The sequence below is a fragment of the Lycorma delicatula genome, chromosome 3, assembly GCF_047948215.1.
Source record: "Lycorma delicatula isolate Av1 chromosome 3, ASM4794821v1, whole genome shotgun sequence".
NCBI classification, from domain to species: Eukaryota; Metazoa; Arthropoda; class Insecta; order Hemiptera; family Fulgoridae; genus Lycorma; species Lycorma delicatula.
In genome coordinates this window covers 102,740,659-102,761,060 of record NC_134457.1, presented here as the reverse complement: position 1 = coordinate 102,761,060, position 20,402 = coordinate 102,740,659, and positions in this window count along the sequence as shown.

The window sequence follows — 20,402 nt, the reverse complement described above, 5'->3', positions numbered from 1 at the left end:
TACATTACAAGATATGAAGTTTCTTTGCTGTAAATCACTTTTATAGTTTAAACTTTTATAAAAAGGTTTTACAATTTTTTCCTAAATGAAGTTCTTTAAAACTGATCCCTCACATCTTTTCTAATCAAAATCTGTCAATTTTTGCCGGTCTTATGATATTTTATACATTATGAAATAGACAGAAAGTCTATTTAGACTAATTTTAATAAACTTTATTTGCTTATGTGATAATGGTATAATTCCAAATTGCTTAAATAAAAACTGCAAAAAGAAAAAAAAAGAAATAACAAAGAGAAAGGGAAACTAAATGACACAATTTTCTTAACATTTCTGTTAGCATTTTAATAAACAACAAAATGCGTGTACTTACACAAATCCAGAAGATACATGATGATTTTGATAAAATAAGTCACTGTAATGTTTTATAATACATATAATTCTGTATGTAAAACTTAAAACAATAATGAAAATGCCTATTAATATTTTACACTAAAACATAATTAATTATAAAATAATTCAATTGTTCGGTTAGATGTAATTATACGGGCATTTATAATATTAATTTCACTCGTGACAAATTGATCATCCAATGGAGCACAGACTTCTATTTTGTAATCGGAAATTCATTCCATTTGTAATCTGCTTAAAACATTTCCTACCACAGCGTATATATCGTGGCTACTTTCAAACACAAAATACGTAACAGTTTTAACTATATTCAACACAAATGCGAAACACCTGTTAAATTGTACACAGAATCCTTCTCAATCTGATAAAAACTTCTTAAAGTAAAATGAAACAAATTTTTATGAAATACGAAAAACCCAACATCAGGTACTAGGAAAATCTCTTCTAAAAAAAATCTTACAAAAATATTATTTTTTTAAATTTAACAAGCATGATAATTTATAAGAAACACCTTTTTAACTGATAATAAATATTTTCTTTTGTGCAGTTAATATCACATTATTACTATACTAATCATTTTAATTCAAGTGAATAAATATATACTATGTATGTATTTTGTCTTACCCATAATTAAAAAGTAAGGGTAAACACATAATTGTAATGACTCTATCATTTAATTTTATTATACATTTAAATAAGAATTTTGAAATAAATAGTCTACATAGGACTAACGAAGATCTAAAAAAACGTTTTTAAATATTATTATTTTCAAATGGAATATTTTATCATAATGTTATACAGTCTGATTACATTACATAATTTGACAACGTACTTTTTTGCAAAACTTCTAAATTGTATCCTCGAAAATTTGCGTTAATGTTGAAAGCAAAACGTGAAAAACATATTTGAAAGTGGACTTTATAGATAGATGTATAAAAAAGAATATATATATTTATAAATCTATATATTTTTTTGTATTCTTAACAGCCTTAGCTCAATTTTGCTACTAGGCCTTCGGTTTTTTTATTATTTTTTTATAATATAATTAATAAACTTGTTTTCCATGCAGTTTTCTCATGAGGATAGCAGTTTAAAATTTAACTTTTATTATCAACTAACCTTAAATATAAAACCTAATTAAAATTCGTAAAATAAAGTTTAAATTGGTTCTCTCTTTTAAAAGTTTAAAATTTACGTAAGAAATAAATAATTTCTTCCTGGAATTTATTTTTTTCCTTGTTGATTTTATTATTTTTTTAATGCTAACTTTATTGTTTTATAGTTAATACAGATGTAAAATATTTTAATTTTTAAATAAAATTTATTGTTTGCTTAATAGAAATTTTTTTTAATAATGGACATCTTAAGCCTAATCTTTTTATATAAAAATTCTACCACTTATTCTCTTATAATTATGCCTATTCGTATATTCCTATTCTCGTATATAAGTATTGAAATATTAAATATTTATTTAAATTAATTTCTCCGTTTTCCGATTTCTTTTATTTATTCAAAACGATTAAAAATATTTTAAATAAATATGTATATTTTTACGTAGAATATTATACTCATATTTTCAAAGTATTTTTTAAATCTCAACCGGTGTTAAGAAAAAAAAAACAATCCACAAACCGTTAAAACTTTGTTTTAATTTTAATACAGTTAAATTTCAAATTTGGGCTTTTCAAAAACAAAGGCATTAGTGTATTTAATTAATTTTCAATTTTTATATTTTAGTAATACCTTCAGGAATTTTAACAAAATTATATGAAACAAACATAGTTACATCATTAGTGGATATCTCACACAGAACCACATGGACCATTTACAGTTCGATGTAAAGTAATGTTTTAAAGTAATTTTATCAACTAATAAAACTGATGATTTTGATAAACTGAATACTCCCACAAAATGATTTTTTATCGAAAATTCAGGTAATTTTAATTCTTTTAAATAATTTAAAGCTCAATTATTAAGCTTAACAATTTTTTTAAAAATATTTTGAATATCTGGATTCTAAATATTAAAGATTTTTGATAAGTTAAATTTAATAGATAAAAAATTAGAGTGATATATGTGTTTTGTGGCTATATATTACATCAATACTGCTTATATAGAAATAAAAATAAAATCCGAAAGAAGAATAGATAGAACAAAATGTTTAAATTTTGAAAATAATTTACTTTAATTTGAAAGTAGATCTATGTTTTCACAAGTATTAAAATCGTATTTTACTTTTTTATTTTTTTTTTTACTCTGCAATTATTTTAATTTCAATATAGAAGAAATATGATTATAGAGATATGATTTTAATTTCAGATTCATTTTAATATTTTTTTCTTATTTTTTTGCTTTATGGATTAGTTTACAGAAGCATACGTGGATTACCACGTAGGCTACAGGCCTACGTGGCCAAAATTCCATTTCTATATTAATAGAAATGGAATTTTGTAGCGTATGTAAACTGCCATGCCTCTCCGGGATTCAAACCTCGGATCCCGGATGAAAGACCGAGACGCTACCACTCCGTCATGGACTATTTTACGGATATTTCCAGCTGAACTTATTATTTAATTTCCATCGTTAAAACGAAAAATAATTTTTTTTGGTTGCTTCTAAAGAAACAAAAGTAAATTTAATTTAACATACGTTTCATAGCAAAAATAGATCACAGCTTTTGAATTGAATAATAAAGTTAAACAAAGTTATATAAAAAGATTTACATTTAAATTAAAGATAATGTCCGTTTTTGTTACAATCTCCTTTTTTCCTATTTCAAATACCTATATGATGTATGTTATGTTTTATTCATGGAATATTCCTAAAGAGAATTCGTTTTCGTTCTGTTCAGTGAGATCGAACAACGAAATCATTCAAATTAATAACAAATTCTGTGGCGATAAAATTTTTGTAATCTGATTTAATTTATTCGGACATCATTTTGTGTTAAATATTACCTTAAAATATCATCAGTGCGTAAATTATAATTTATAAATATTTTTAAACGTGAGGACTTAAATTGTAATAAAATCTACAATTTTTTTATAGATAGAAGAAACTTTAATATAAAATTTTCATAATTTTAAAAATATTCAAAAATTATTAGACAATATACAAGAAAATAATACATACATTTTTTAATATAAACAATTTTAATATAAAATAATTTTTTAATAATAATATAAAATATATATAAAATAATATATAATAATATATTTTAATATAATAATATAAAATAATACATTTTTTAATACAAAATTTTTATATCCGAAGAAAGAAAGACAATAAGAAATGTTAAACATTTATCTTAAAAACGTTACAATATTGCAAATTATTTGAGAGAAATAAAAAAAAATTCTAAATTAGAAAGATTTGACAGTTTATGTCATAGCATATAGCATAACATAACAAATAGCAAAACTCGCAATCATTCAAAAAAATTTGTGGTTGAAATCATTCATTTATTCAATTGATTAAAAATTTAAAACGCAACTACTATTTATTGTAAATTATAATTATTAATAAGAATTAAAGATTATATTTAAAAAAAGTAAATAAAATAGTTGAATTATTAGAAAAATTCCACTTTGAGTATTCGCAAGGAATTGTCCTATTGCTTATACTATAATTATTACTTATGCTCTTCAGAAGGAAATGGGATTATCCATTCCTATATCATATCTCACTGTTTTATGTTTGCAGTCTTAGCAATTTTTATGTTCCATTACCGTATCTGTCATTTTTCTTATTATTCTTCCTTATATTTACCTTTATCTATGAAGGCGTAAAGATGAAACGTTATGATTTCAGTAGAATATTCTAGTATACTAACTGACATTTACACATTAATATTAAACTAACAACAGTTGTTATTCTTCTGTAAACATTTATATATACGTATTAAATATTCGTTTATTGGTAAAATAGAATTATACTATAATGGAACAAATAAAACGTAAAATAAAATTAATGTACAAAGATACTAATGCAAATACTGTCACACGCTTTGGTACGACCGTCAGGCCGTCTGTCAAATTCGCTTCAGTGCAAAGAAAAACACTTCATTTTTAATAATATTCAATATTAGTTTCGCCAAAACACATAAATCAAAGACATCCTATATAAAAATATTGGCTTTTCAGTTAAAAATAAATCCCTAGACCCATAGCTTTCTAAATTTTACTGTCTCTCAGACATAATTTAACAACTTATTCCAGTTCTCTCTTTCAATATACAAATGACATCTTGTTTCTCTATTCATGTCTGTCGAAACAGGAGAAATTAATATTCCCGAGAATTCGACATGAACCTAGAAAACGTATAATGGTCTTCTCCTCTTGAGCGTTCCGTAGGGATCATGTGCGTTTTTGACCTCTCTGAAGTGCACAATGTTTGAGGATAACCATTTTTTACTCTGAAATCTGTATTAAAAAATTTCTGTTTTCTTAAATATTTTTTGTGTTCCCTTTTACCCAAATTTAAATTTAATTTTTGATGTATATACCATGCCTGAAAAGCTCTCTACGACCACAATTATTTGTATTTCTTGTTCATATTCTCTACAATGATCGCTTATACTCATGTTATACGGATTTTCAGTAACTACAAAAACGTTTTTATGAAAAAAAACAACACTAATTTTACTAAAATTATTAATTTTATATGTATACATGTATACATATATATATATATATATATATATATATATATATGTGTGTGTATACATATATAATTAAATAAATTTAAAACTTGTAAAGAATGTATTCCAGAATAAAAAGTATTCCTAAAGGGGTGCTATTCGAGAGTTACTGTTAAAAACAAAAGGCTGTGCAGGGAAAATATAAAACGTAACACACGATAATAAAATTAATTGCAAATATTTTAGTTATGTAACTATATAAAACTTTCTATATTATATGTTTTTATGTAGCAAAACGTTTTTAAACAGATTTTGAATACTTTTAAGAAATCAAAATTTGTTTAAAAACGTGTTCAGATAAAAATGTGTTCAGATATTTTTCCGAAGTATGTAATGATTTATAAATTTCTTCATCTTCTAGCAGTTTATTTCATAATTTTCCTGTCTTTAAAAGTATGATATTTTCATTTTAACAGTATAAAATTACTCTACGAAATATCTGAGTTAATCAATCTAGTTTTCCACATATTTATATTTCTTATTACGTCTCACTAATTAAATAATTCACTCTATGAATGGAAACTGTTTACTCTTATTTAAAATATATTTTTTTAATTCTTATCACATACATAGAATTTATTTTATTAGGAGATAAAAATGTTTAATTTTTCGCAAGTAGAAATATAAATTATGAATTATTTGTTTAAAAACTTTTTTTTCAAAAATAAATGAAACAACTACTTAGAATCTCTTTTCTAATCTGATTAAATAAATATCTAATAAGGTTTATAATTATACATCTATCTATAATAATAAAATAATAAATTTATATAATAATCTTATTATCGTAAAATTATAAATTAGTAATATAATTAAATATATCTATTTAATATAACTATCGAATCGGTGTTATTCTCAAACTTAAATGTTGAAAAGTACAATATTTTAATTTTCTTACTAATTTTCTTCTTTAAAACCAGTAATACAAACTCATTTTAAAACATCAAAAAATTTTAACAATATATCTAACCATACTTAAATAGTTTACCCATTGAGCGCCATCAACAGTAAGGTCATTTACCCGGTTGAAATTGGTAGCATATGAACAGATTTCATGTCTAACCGGGATTTGAACCACACTAAATGACGAAACGCTACCTACTTAGCCCGGAGGTTAGCAAAAAATGCATTTCTTTCCATTGATTACGAATACAGATTCAGGAAAATAAATTTTTCATCTTGCATAAATTTGGTTTTAAATGTATATATTTTTAAATCATCAGATTTGTTAAGTCGAGTATTTAACTCCTTGTTTCAATAGAGGAAAGGGTAGATTAGTTTGGTTGCTTTACAGTAACGATCAAGGAATTTTTTTAATGATTTTAAAGGACCTAATTTACTTCCTGCACAACAATCATCAACCAGAGTAGCTTTCTCTGAGAATTATGTGAAGTTCAGCCTACAGGCAAACCATGAGTGAAAGTATCTCTTGGAGGATAGAATATCAGTGATTTCGATGTGATAATATGAAACTGTATATTACTGCTAAGTGAAGATGAAATTGGGGAACCACTTAATTCAGCCCCTTTCATTGCAAGACTAGTAATAGATGCTTATTATTTTCAAGGTGTGCAATTTAAGACACATACGTAACATAAAAAGGTACAAAAATATATTAATGTGAGCAAGAAAAACTGTTTTAATTAAATATGCCTAAATAATTAGATTTTTTATAGCTATTTAGGCATATATATAATAATTCTTGGATAAGGAATATAAATAACCACTAGGGATCAAAATTCGATTCCTGTTTGTTTTTATTTCCAAAAATATTTTAATCAAACAAAAGTAATTTTTGTTTTGGCGTCAATAATAAAATAATACTTTGCTTTTTATTCCTTGTGAAATTTCTATTCATTTATTTTTTTTTACGTAAGAATAAATATATATTTTAAGAAATAATATTATTTACAAAGAAAAAATAAGTAAATTATAGTTGAAAGATGACATTGAAAGAAAGCAATTCATTTTATTTCCTATAAACATTATTCCAGTATTGTAAAGTGCAACTTATATGAGCGCTATAGTGTACCTCTGATATAATTCAGTAGTGTACATTAACACTTAGCTTGCATACAACATGTCACTTTGCTACTGAAACAGGATTGTCCCATAAATAAGTCAAGCACAGTCCTCAATGTGTTAAATTTCCAGTTCACCAATGGTGCCTCTTCTGACAGGGATTTTACACTTTTTAACACAAGATTAATAATATTTCAATTTATACTTGTGTAATTTTTTTTAACATTAGAGAAAAATAACAAATTGTTTTATAAATATTATGTAAAAAGAAAGTATAACCCATATTTTAATATTCTGAAAGAATGATAAAGAATAAATATCTAACTAAAAAAAAAATAATAATAAATCTATGATTGTAATGCAAAATAATAAGTAAAATTAACTCAATATATTTTATCATACTACTAAATCTCCAAAGTAAATAAAAGTAAGTGGGAGGAAGTTAGAGAATTATATAGCAAACAACAAAAGAAAGTGTCCTAAAGTATAAACTTTTATTGTAATGACTGAACTCATCATATTTTTACTGGTTTTAAAAATAACTTTGGTGATTTTTTTTTTAAGTACTTGTAAGAATTTATTTATAAAAGAAATTTAAATAATTGAAAAAAAAAAAAATATTGCTAACAGAGAGCTATTAGTAAAGGTAAAATAAAAAATAAATAAATAAATCATATTTAAAATATCTTTATACACAAATACGAATTTAAATCTTACACTTTATTCAAATAAATTCACGACTGTGTAATTTAAAAATAAATTATGCTCTGATACTGACATAACGTTAGTGACGAAACAGTATGTGAACAGAGTCCAGCGGAAGCATTACAATATTAGTATATTTTTAGTGAAAAAATAAAAAATAAATCTATGATTGTAATGCAAAATAATAAGTAAAATTAACTCAATATAATATCTTTTGATGCGTAGCATTATTTTATCTTAGAAAATCTTTGTTCAATCGTTCGTTAATTTAACTTTGAGAATTAAAGAGAACTGTGGGAAGGAGATCATGACTAACGAACTAACTAGTGAATTAAGGTATTTCATTAAATTTGTCCCCAAAGCTTCGATGTATAAATTAAATATCATTAGTTAGATCATTGTAATAGTTTTGATTGAAATGGTACTTTGGTGTATTTTCCATTAATAACATGCATGTGAATAAAAACATTTGAGTACGTTCTGTAAGGTACTGCAAAGTCATACATTTGATCAACAACTCTAAGGAGGTTACAAATGGCATTTGTATATTGACATCTTTTAGTATAGCTTAGACCATCATGAAATAAATAAATATAATATTCAGTTATAAAGCGTTATAATTAAAAGGCTAACTGTTTATTGATATTTAGTGTTTTGTAAAAGTATATACTTTAGAAGGGTTCGAAATCACTTTCCTACAACGAATAAAACACTCGGGCACATATCATATCAAATAAAAGTATATTTATTATATTTGGTTAGGATTGATAATAGCACAGTAAATTTTTTATTTCCTTGTACGAAGTAAAGGAAGTATTGTCATCGCGAAAAATGGCGGTTTTCAGATTTCAACGAAAATATCCATTTTGACCATCCCTGAATCCATTTAGACTAGTTTTGGTGTGACGTCTGTATTTACGTATGTATGTGTGTACATATCACGAATAACTCAAAAAATTAGCCGTAGGATGTTGAAATTTTGGATTTAGGACTATTGTAACATCTAGTTGTGCACTTCCCCTCTTGATTGCAAACGACTGACCAAAAAAGCTCAAAATACCAAAAGATTTGGAATTTGTACTTTTTCTTAACTTCAGTATAAGCTCTCACTAAGATCTTTTCAACGATATATCATAAGCGGTACTTATTTTCATTGGTTCCAGAGTAATAGCCAAATAAAATTTTAATTAATGAAATATTTAGATCTTACAAAGGGAGGCTCATCGGTTCGAATCAGAAATAATCTCCTTTTTTTCAACTTATTATAATTTGTTTTTTTAATTTAAATATATTGATTTATTAATAATTATTAACCCGTGGTAGTACAAATATTTTTCTATAGATAATATTATTCAATAACAATAAAAAAATAAATATGAAAAACAAAACAGAAGTTATTAGTGAAATAAATTTTTATTGGTTTTTAAAAATGTGTATACGAGTATGTAATTTAATAGACCTTATTACATATGAGTATATGTAATAGATTTGGTGAAATATCTGATTAATATTAATTGAAATTATAATTTAGAATCGCTGTTAGTTTTGGCTTTTCTAGTTTAATTTCTGTTTAATTTTATCTACATTAAACTTGATTACAAAGTGATTGAAAAATAGACCCTCACACGAACAACATATACACTGAGGTATATGTGTCCGATCTTTAATAAATTGGAAAAAATTGTTATCTTTTAGTACTCCTCTGATATTTTCGGACAATATTCTCCCTAAGTCGCGGTTGATCATCATTTCATTTATTTGTTTTTTGTTGTCAACCATTTAGTCGCTTTTTGGTTTGACATAATTCTTCTGATCTTAATTTTTGTACACGATCTCTAGTTTTCAAATTTTCTCCTTTTTATTCATCATCCTCTCTTAATATTTTTATTATTTCCTTGGTTTTAACGTTTCTTCCTCTTTGTATTTATCATCTTCTCTCAATGTTTTTATTCTTTCTTTGCAACATTTTCTTCCTGTTTATTTATTTTACATTTTCTTCCCCTTTATATTTATAACGGGGAAGAAAATCCATCTTCTCTTTGGTTTTAACATCTTCTTACACTTTACAATTATCATCTTCTCTTATTTTTTTTTCTTCCCTTGTTCTTAACATTTTCTTATTTTTCTTCTTCTTGTTCATATTCATTTTCTTGTCGTTTTTTAAAATATATTTCTTCATGTTATCTTTTTTTTTTCCTGTATGATTTCTTCTTTTTCATTTTCGATTATTCGCCAAATAATCCAATAATAAAAACCGAATATTTTACACCGTAAGGTCGAAATTTACATTTGTAACCAGTATACAGGAGTTCACTAAACGGAAAGGTTTAATTATTATTAACTTTTATTTACACGACCTACAGAAATCTGAAACTTTTCTTAATCAGAAACTCACGAATATACGAATAATACTGATATATTAATACAAATAATAAAGGGACTTTAACTCTATCCTAATATTTCATGTAAGGTTGTTGAATTAATAATTGTATAAATATTTGAAGTTAATAAAAACTAATATTTCAGCAGTTGCGTAACTGCCCACTTTATTAAAAAAATGGAGGATCGTATCTCACTTTCAAATGAAATAATTTTAAATGAAGCGCAGCAAAAAATGTGTCTATGTAATTTAATAGGCATACAAGGAAGTCATGTGGTGTCGACATCAGATTCTTTTAGTACAATTTCCACTTGTATAATTGTTCAATTATAGTTGTGTTTATTTATAAAATTAAAGAAATTAACTTTTACGTAGTGGGTACTGAAAGAACATCAATATTCAGAATTAACAATCTAAAAAAATAATAAAATAATAATTTATTCTTATGAAACAGAACTCAATTTGTTAACTTCTCGCTCTTGTTTATGGTTTTCTAAATTAGCTATTTATAAATAAAATATTGATACGCACCAATAGTTTATTGAAACTGATTTGTATCACTGAGATTCTATTCCTAGGCCCAATAAGTATTTCTAATCTAAATCAAATAATTATCAAAAGATAATTAAAATAGATAACCAGAAAGATCCAATTTTTTTGATACTCTATTTACAATTGGTTTCCGCAACTTTAACCATAACTAAATCATGCCCACACATGAAAGTGGATCAACCAAAGACATTCCTCAAAATTAAATAGCAAGTAAATGACAATAAATAATACATAAATAACAAATACTAATTTCAATACAGACCAGTCTGTGAATAACACTATTAAATTCACAGGAAATAATGCAAAAACTGAATAATGATAACCTGTAAGTTAAATTAAGAAGACTCAATCCATGATACATATCCTCCTCACTCCTAGGATCAACAACTCAAGAAAAATCAATCGCCTCACAGACAACGTTTCTGCCCATTCATTAAAGAACGAAAACATAGAAAGGGCCGATTAGTTAAATGAAGCGAACCACAGATAAACAGCAAACCATAAAATAGAACAATGACAATTACAAGAACGCCCTAAAATAGATAATCCCAACGTAAGGAATATACCATTTGCATTCTACGTCCAGGGCGGCAACAGGCTGTACATAAGTACAACAAATACAGCTGGCTAAGTTCAATAATTAATCTTGGGGATAGGTAGGTCACCTTTCTTCCTTGTATGTAACCACCCTTGTCCCCAGAAGAAAAACGGAAGAAGAGTGCTGAGTCAAGTAGAAATCCACATGAGAGGAAGAAATCTGTAGAGAGATGTTTTCAATAACAGTTCATCCAGAACTAAGTACTTTGGATCACGAAAGAAGATGATAATTTTGCGAAGGTAAGCCATTTTTATTTCATTGAAAATAACTAATTGCACTGGAGGCACCGTAAAGAAAATACAAAAACCTTTCCACCGTCTTTACGTCCAAACGACTAATAAATCCAATGACAGAAGATTCTTGGATTACAAATATAATTGACTTTTTGAATGCGCCCTAACATACAGCACTCTCAGTTCGTCAAAGGAGGTTTTTCGTGATTTATTAGATTGTTCAGAGCAAGAAATTGTCGACGAGTTGTTCTCGTAGGGAGTAATAGTTCTGAATGCTGAACATGAGAAGGAATGGCGAAGTTCTACCTTGCCTTTAATAGACTTTCCCTACTGGTGAAAGTGCGCGCTTATATTCTCCGTCTTAGATATTTGTCAAATATCTTTGAATTCCAAATCTTGGTAAGTGATGTGGACTATATATGTATACATCTGCAAGAAACACACTTCTGTCAAGATGTAAGTTTCAGATATTTATCGGTGAGATCAACCGCCATATATAAGAATCAAGAAAATGGAGTAGCCATTTTAACATAGATTAAAGCTACCACTTAAGCGGCTGAATACGCAATCGGTCGCAATTAGAATGAAGCGTCCGCTGAAAATTACTATCTGCAGCATATACTTAATTGGAAGGAGAATGACAGAACCCGTTTAATTACCAGCTTCCTCACCCATCTTATAAATCGATGACTTTAATTCGCACATTTTAATCATACTCTTTGAGGGTCGAATCAAATTAACCCTTGGGGATGAGATTTGGAAAAGTTCCTTTTTAATTATGACTTTGTTATATTAAATAGCAACTCAGAAACTTAATTTAATGCCAGCAACTGATCTACGTCCGTATCGATTTAGCATTTATAAGTGCAACGATAGCACCGAGGTACACTTTCAAGGTTTTGGAAAAGCTGTATATAAGTATCCATTTTACGGTGCAAATCTCAACTGATGTTTCAATGAAAATACATTCTATTCCAAAAAGACAGTTGTTTGAAAAGCTATTGGACGAGTTTGACTGCCAATACAAAACTCATCGAAATAACTGGAGCTATTGCAAACGATGCCGACGCTACAACCAGTGCTTTACTTAATTCTGCGTCAAGATATATTTCCAGAACATTTCAGAATCTCAAAATGTCACCCGTTTCCGTGATGGAATGATGATAAAGTGAAGTTATAAAAAGGAAAAACAGCATACCGCAGTTTCAAGATATTCGAATATCGGAAAATCAGACTGCATTTAAAGACAAAATTCATATGCCAAAAGACTTATGACTCAATCAAAAAAACAATTCCACCTGGAATTGGATGGATGGATGACAATACGTGTCATCCATTAGCAGACCTATGATGGCAGTAGAAGTTTGGAAGAAACTGACGGCTATTTGTGGGCGTAAGAGCTTTATTCCTATAATCTGGCTTCAATCAGATGATGAATTACTTACATATTATTGCGAATCACTATTCGCCAAACAAAATTACTGATTTATTAGATAATCAATTCATAGAAGCCAATAGGAAGGCTTATTTGGCCGAATTTTTTCAAAATAAACGAACAGAACGTGAGGTTCCGTTCTCGCCGTGTCCGGACATATCTACCGAAAACACAGCGTCGGGTCTTTTCTCTTTTACTGTGCCTACCATCCCCTGGAGTCCCCAGAGGATCATAGGCACTGGCACACCTTGACATGCCAGCCTGGGGCTGATCAATCGGTCGATCAATTTATTATTACTTCTACATTAGAAAAAATAAAATATTTATTATGAAAATAAAAGAAAGTAGAAAACTTTTATATCCTATGCAGGGATTCTCTTTAATATTAATGAATGAAACTTTAAAAAAATGAATGAAAAAAAAATAATAATTCATGTAAGTAATTTATAAGTATTTTTCTATTTTCATATCAAAGTATTTTCTGAACGAAAATTTGTTTAAGATTTTGCAATATTATTTGTAAGAATATTTTTGTTAAGCAGAAAATACGAAATTGCTATACCAGAGACACTAGCAATTTCTACTAGAGAAATACCGCCATGGCTCTTGCCAGCGGTAAATACAAGTTTGGATCTCTCTCAAGGAGAAATAAAAAAGAAACCAGCAGCGATCATCTAACAGGAATTTTTGGCAACCGTCAGTAGTTACGAAGAACATATCAGAATTTATACTGACGGTTCTAAAACCGAGCATGGTGTTGTATGCTCAATATATGTAAATGGAAGAAGCCCACTTTTGGAAACTGTCAGATGTGGCCAGCGTCTACACGGCAGAACTCACTGCAATTCAGCAAGCTCTTCGCTACACTGAACAACATTGCGAAGAGAGAGTGTTAATATGTTCCGATTCTTTAAGTGCACTTGTCGCAATTTGGAACAAGAACATTAAGGATGTCCTAATTGCAAACATCCTGTCCATTTTATACGTTCTAAAACAATGATGACAGCGATGCGTATTTGTATGGACTCCGGGGCATGCTGGTATTACAGGTAATGAAATCGCAGACGAAGCTGCCAGAAAGGCAACAATCTGCGATGATTTGGATGCATTTCCTGTAAGAGTGGCAGATGTTAAAAACCGTCTAACAAACATAGTAAAAAACAACTGGAATGCTGAATGGAGGAGTTTAAATACAAAATTAAACTCAGTAAAAACTTCTCCTTATAAATGGAAAAGCGACTTTAAGTTGACTCGCCGTGAACAAGTAGCGGTGACCAGACTTAGAATCGGTCACACGCGATTAACAAATTTATATATGTTAACCGGCGAAGTGAGACCAATGTGCGGTGTTTGTAAAAAAACACTGACAATCAAGCATCTAATAAAAGAGTGTACCATATATGAGGACCTCAGAAAGAGGTTCCGTCTTAGAAATAATATTAGTGCTGATCTGGATAATGGAAATGAAGAAAATATAGTTGCATTTTTACACGCCAGTGGACTTCTTAAAAGTCTATAAAATGAAAGTTTGAAGCTGTGATAAGAGAATCTCTAAGCGGTAGTTTTTTATATATATAAAGAAAGAAATGGTATTGATAAGTTGAAATTTTAATTTCATGGTCTTTTGAGAACCTTATCTCAAATTTTAATATTGGGGCCCTTTACACCCCGTAAGTGTTTGTGATTGTTCTTGTCTTTTATGTCTTAATGTTTATTGTGAAGTTTGTGTTTTTAAATAAAATGTAAGGGCCCTTTACACCCATACATATGACGATCCTGATGGAGATAAAAATTTCTTTTAAAGAATGTGACGAGGGCTAATGACCTTAGCAGTTGATTCCCGTAAAAATTCAAAAAAAAATATATATATATATTTTTGTTTTTACATTTCTCAATTATTACTTTCTTCAAATGAACTTCAAATTAAATTTAATTTTTTTTACAATTATTTAATTAAACCGAATTTTATTTCCCGAATAAACCATTACTATTTCGGTTTTTTATAAAGAATTTTATTAAAGCAAAGATTCGAATGAGTTTTTTGAAGAGTAATTATTTATGTTATACTTGATTTTGTACAAGTTTCTAATTGTCTTAAAAAGCTTTTTTTTTAAATTTAGGCAATAGTTAAAACAAATACTCGTGAGTATTTAAAAAACAAATAAATAATAATTTATACTGTAAACTGCAATATGATAATTTTTTTTTTTTTTAACTTTTTCTTAAAAAAAACCCCATAAAAATTATAAAAAATAGATACACAAAATATATTAATGAAAAATTATTTACTTTTAAATTGATTGATGTACATATTATTTCGTTAATATATAGACAGGTATATGTACATTTGTTATATATGGAACTCACTTATGTTACACCTAACCTTGCTGATTAAGAAGACCTCTTCTGAAACAGGGTCCAGAATTTTTTTTATGAAAAAAATGTTGATTTTTCTACATCTCAAACTACTGCCACGCAGACTTTCATCTCTATTTAATCTAAATTCCTACATCTCCTACTCGAATAAGCTTTACGAACATAAATCAGTTTTTATTACACTGGTTCAAAATTAATAGTATAGGTGCATTTATAGGATATAAATTTTTTTTTTATTTCGTTAAACAAAGTAATGCCTGGAACCGCTTTCAGAAAGGTTTTTGAGGAACAAAAATAAAATAACAACTTGAACATCTCATGATATCCTGAGTTTGTTGTCAAGATATTACCGACAATAGCCAACATTTATTATTTGGTATCAAGCTTATTTATTTACTTTTAAAACTTAAATATTTAATTAAAAACTCGTATAACACTTCTGTTTAGAGTCATTTCAAACTATAAAATATAAAAATAGCTTTCTGTTAATTTTACTGACTTTTAGTATGAATCTATATTTTTTAGATTATTTTGCCTGTATTAACTAATATATTATATGAAATTTTTACTGTATAGTAACGCTTCAGCATAATTTTTTCAATAAACCTTATAAGATTTATATTTTTTTTTTAATTTTCCTTTTAAATTCTTTCACTTTATACCTGTTTAGGTGAGTTTTAAATTGTTTTGATGTTTTAAATGATATAGCGTTAGCTAAATTGAATTTAATTTAGCTCTAAAAATATTTTATTTTTGGTTATATAAAAGAATATAACTGTAATATTTTTTGGAGTATATTTATCAGAATATTTTTTGATTACATAAAAGGGGCTTAGCCTTTATACAGATTCTTTGTAACATATATTCTTAATAATCTGTTAATTCTTTTTCTTATCTAAATCATCAAAGCCTCAAAAAAGACTGAGTATGGTTAATGAACTGTATATATTTTGAAAGTATTTGGATGTTTAAACGTAATATTGCTAGATATTTTTTTCTCGTGAAAAAATGTGGTAGGCAATACTGAAATGAAATTAATAGTTTTAATTATTATTATTATACTATTGAATTATTAGTTTTTTTAGATAAAGAAAACTTTATATTTTTTTCTGAAATAAAACTTTTTGGCGAATAAAATTGAATGTTTAATATTTCTTTATTAAAATTAACAAAACTCTTTATAGTTTGTTACATTAATCGACTACTTAAAAGTATTTACTGTTTTTCCTTCCTTTACTTACATAGCCTAATTGCCATTAAATTATTTTTATCTTGCCTCTTGTTTTGTTGAAAACTTCACACGTAATCTAATTATCTTTTTCACTTCCTTCCGAAGAACTTCAGTATAACTTTATCTAACTTTCTTGGTTGCCCATAATTGATGGTCTACTTTGTCACCGTTGTTAGAAAAAAGAATTAAGTATGTAAGCTTCTAGAAAGTAAAAAAGCAAGGGATTTTAAAAACATTTGTATATTCATATAAACTAATTTAAAAATCGTTTATTATGAATCTGAATTTTAAATTTTATAAGTAAGTAAATTTTAATGTTTACTTGAAATATTTAAAGAAAATATATATATTAAAAATAAATTAATTGTAATTTATTTGCCTGATTAATCGGTGAAATATATAAAATTTAATTATTTAGTCATTAAACTTTGATTAAAATCAGTGCATAAAATCTAATTTTAAACCCAGAATATTATTTATATTGGATATGTTGGATTATAAAACGTGTATTAACTCGAAAACGGTACACACTTTTCATTACAAACTGATGTTTTACAGGTGATCAGTGTTCTGCTACACTTACACCAACACCTTAAGAAAATTACAGAAAAAATTAATTAAAAAATTATACATAGAAATTATAGCAAATAATATAATAAACAAAAAAATTTATGAGAAAAAGCTGATACAACATAAATAGAATTCTGTTACAATATATCAAGTCTTTGATATTTTAGAATATGAATTTATAAAAAGCACTTCCATTTCATTTTTCCATTTTTATTCAAGTTTATTTTTAAAATTTCTATTTGTAATGCTTTTTATTTTTTTCCAACTTAATGGAATATAAACATGGATGAATATTCTAGAGATAGGGTTAGATCTTTAAAAAAAAGAAAGAAATCCATCCAATGCCTGAAGGTGTGCTAGATTACATCTACACCGTAGTCAGATAAGTCAATCTTCGTATGAACATAGATATCTGTTTAACAATGTTATTTTTATAAAACCTATATTTCAGAAATAAAACCTATGATCTCAATATATTCAGTAGGACTTCTAAAATCTTTACTCGAAAATAATAACTTTACTTAAAGATCATAATAATACAGAAAAATCAAATATATTAAATTTGTGCGCTAGTGGTAGCGTCTCGGCCTTTCATCCGGAGGTCCCGGGTTCGAATCCCGATGAAAGCATGGCATTTCACTCACGCTATAAATCATTCCTCTCACCCTCTGAAGCAATAACTAACGGTGGACGCGGAAATTAAACAAACAAAAAAAAAACTACATGCGTGTAAGTGTATATAAAAATATTACATTAACTAAAGTTAATATTGTAATACATAAACTAAAGTTAATGCAATTAAAAACGAAGTGTACATAAAGAAATTAGGGAAAAAATTTCAAGGAAAAGGAAACGTGTAAAAAAAAGAAGGATGTACGGTGGAGATTCGTTAAAAAATATAATGTGTGCAAACTAGAAAAGAGAACAACTAAAGATAGGATATCGAAAAAATTGTGGTAAATAGCCTGTTCAGAGTAAATATACTCGTAGGTACTACAGTTATCCATAGTGATGGTGCGCAAAAAATGTAAATAAAGTAACACGGTTACTACTATTGACTATGGAATGTATTTTATAAGCCCGATAACCGAGAATAACTCTCTGAATATGCATACGCAACAAGAAGGTGAAAGCATACGTAAACGATATTTTTCCATCAGTTTTGGGGCTATCCGTCTGTGATCTATATGATATAAGTAACAGATTTGGCAGTAATTTTTCAGTCTGTTTCTTTCTTCTTACTCTGTTTTATAGTATATGCCTTCGCTCTTGGTTGATCGTGCTATACTGCACTTATAAAAACAAATTTAACTTTTTTTTTTAAATTAATTCGTACACATATTATGAATACCTATATTAGATTACTAATATAAAAGATAAGCAATGCTGGTCATACAATTTTCTTAACTGGAGATTAATTAAAATATGAAGAAAATATTTCTTCAGAGCATAAATTATACGATAGTAAATAGTGAAAAACAAGAGGAAGTCTAGTAAAATTTCATTATTTAACGAAATATTCTCAATCATTTTCGAGATACTTTTAGGAGAATTCTAAGAGCTTTTATACATCTGAGTGTTTGTGAAAGCTACATTGATCAAAAAAGCAGCAGGATTGTGCCAGCACTCAAAATAATTAACTTTGAATTAATGTAAGTGTCAAACCGGGATTTCCTCATTTTTGGAGAAGCTTTAGCTTAGGTTTATTAAAAATCGTAGTTAACGTCATTTATAAAGTATATTTCGCTTTAATAAAATATTATTTTATCCATACAAATATTATTATATTCATATTATTTTATCCATAAAACTAACTACTTTCTGTCAAATATACACACAAGATGACGCGCGCGCGCATACAAATACACACACCTAATAAATCATCTTTGAAAATTGGTTAAATGTTTATCATATGAAAATGGAATATTCATGACGGTGTTCTGAAAAAAAATTAAATATTTAGAATTCCTGTAATAATAATTTTACTAAAAAATATCCAGGAAGTAAATGATTAGATTTTTCTCATCTTATTAAACTAATTAACAAAATTTCATAAAACTTATTAATACAAGAAATTATAATTAGTTATGACTTAAAAAAAAGCCGGTATTAGGCTCATATTTCAAAGTGTTATTAAAATTAATATTGATGCTCATGTTACATTTTTCCTAACCTATTTGTAGACTAATCTTACATAAAGTATTCCAATTTGTATGATAACATACAGGTGACAAGCAGCTGAAAACCTTAATAAAGAATAATGGTAATCGAAAGATTATTTTAATTATATAAATGTTAAAATGACACCTAATTTGTTGAGAGTTATTGATCATTTTTAGACTCAACTACGATTCGAAGAGCTTTTTAATAATGCATCGTAAGTGGTACTTATTTTCATTGGTTCCAGAATTATAGCCAAATAAAATTTTAGTTAATGAAATATTTGGATCTCACAAGGGGAAGAAATATCAGTTAGAATCCAACTTCATACACATATATATATTTTTTTAGTTTTTTTTTTAAATATATTGATTTATTAATAATTATTAACTTCTGATTGTAAAAAAATTTACAATAAATAATTATTCAATAACAAAAAAAAAAATTATTAAAAAAAAATTAGAAGTTATTTAAATACAATTCTATGTACTTTTCATTTTAATTAAAAAATTCTTACTGAGTTTAACAATTATTATTAAATTAATGCATTTAAATAAAAAAATAAAAAAAATAAATATAAGTCTATGATGTTGGATTCAAACCGATGTGTGCATGGTTACGTATCCCACTCGTTCTCACTTACACTTCATAACTACTTCAGCGACGTGAAACTATATTAATATATAAACAAATTTAAAATGACATACGAGAACCAAAAAAAAATGAGATGCAATGTGGTGTTCACCACAATGCAATTCTGCAACTATCCATTTTATTAAAGAATTGGAGGATCGTATCTCACTTTCAAATGTAATAAGTTTAAATGAAGCGCAGAAAAAATGTGTACATGCAATTTAATCGGCGTACAAGGAAGTCATCCACCTCAGATTTTTTTACTGCCTATACGTTGAACTAAAACCAAACTCGCTCAAATTTATGACGATTTTGTTAAGTTTATTCTGCCACGAAATCTTTTCTCTTCCAAATTCCTTCAAACCCTTTCACAATTCATATTATATTTTTCTTCGATTTT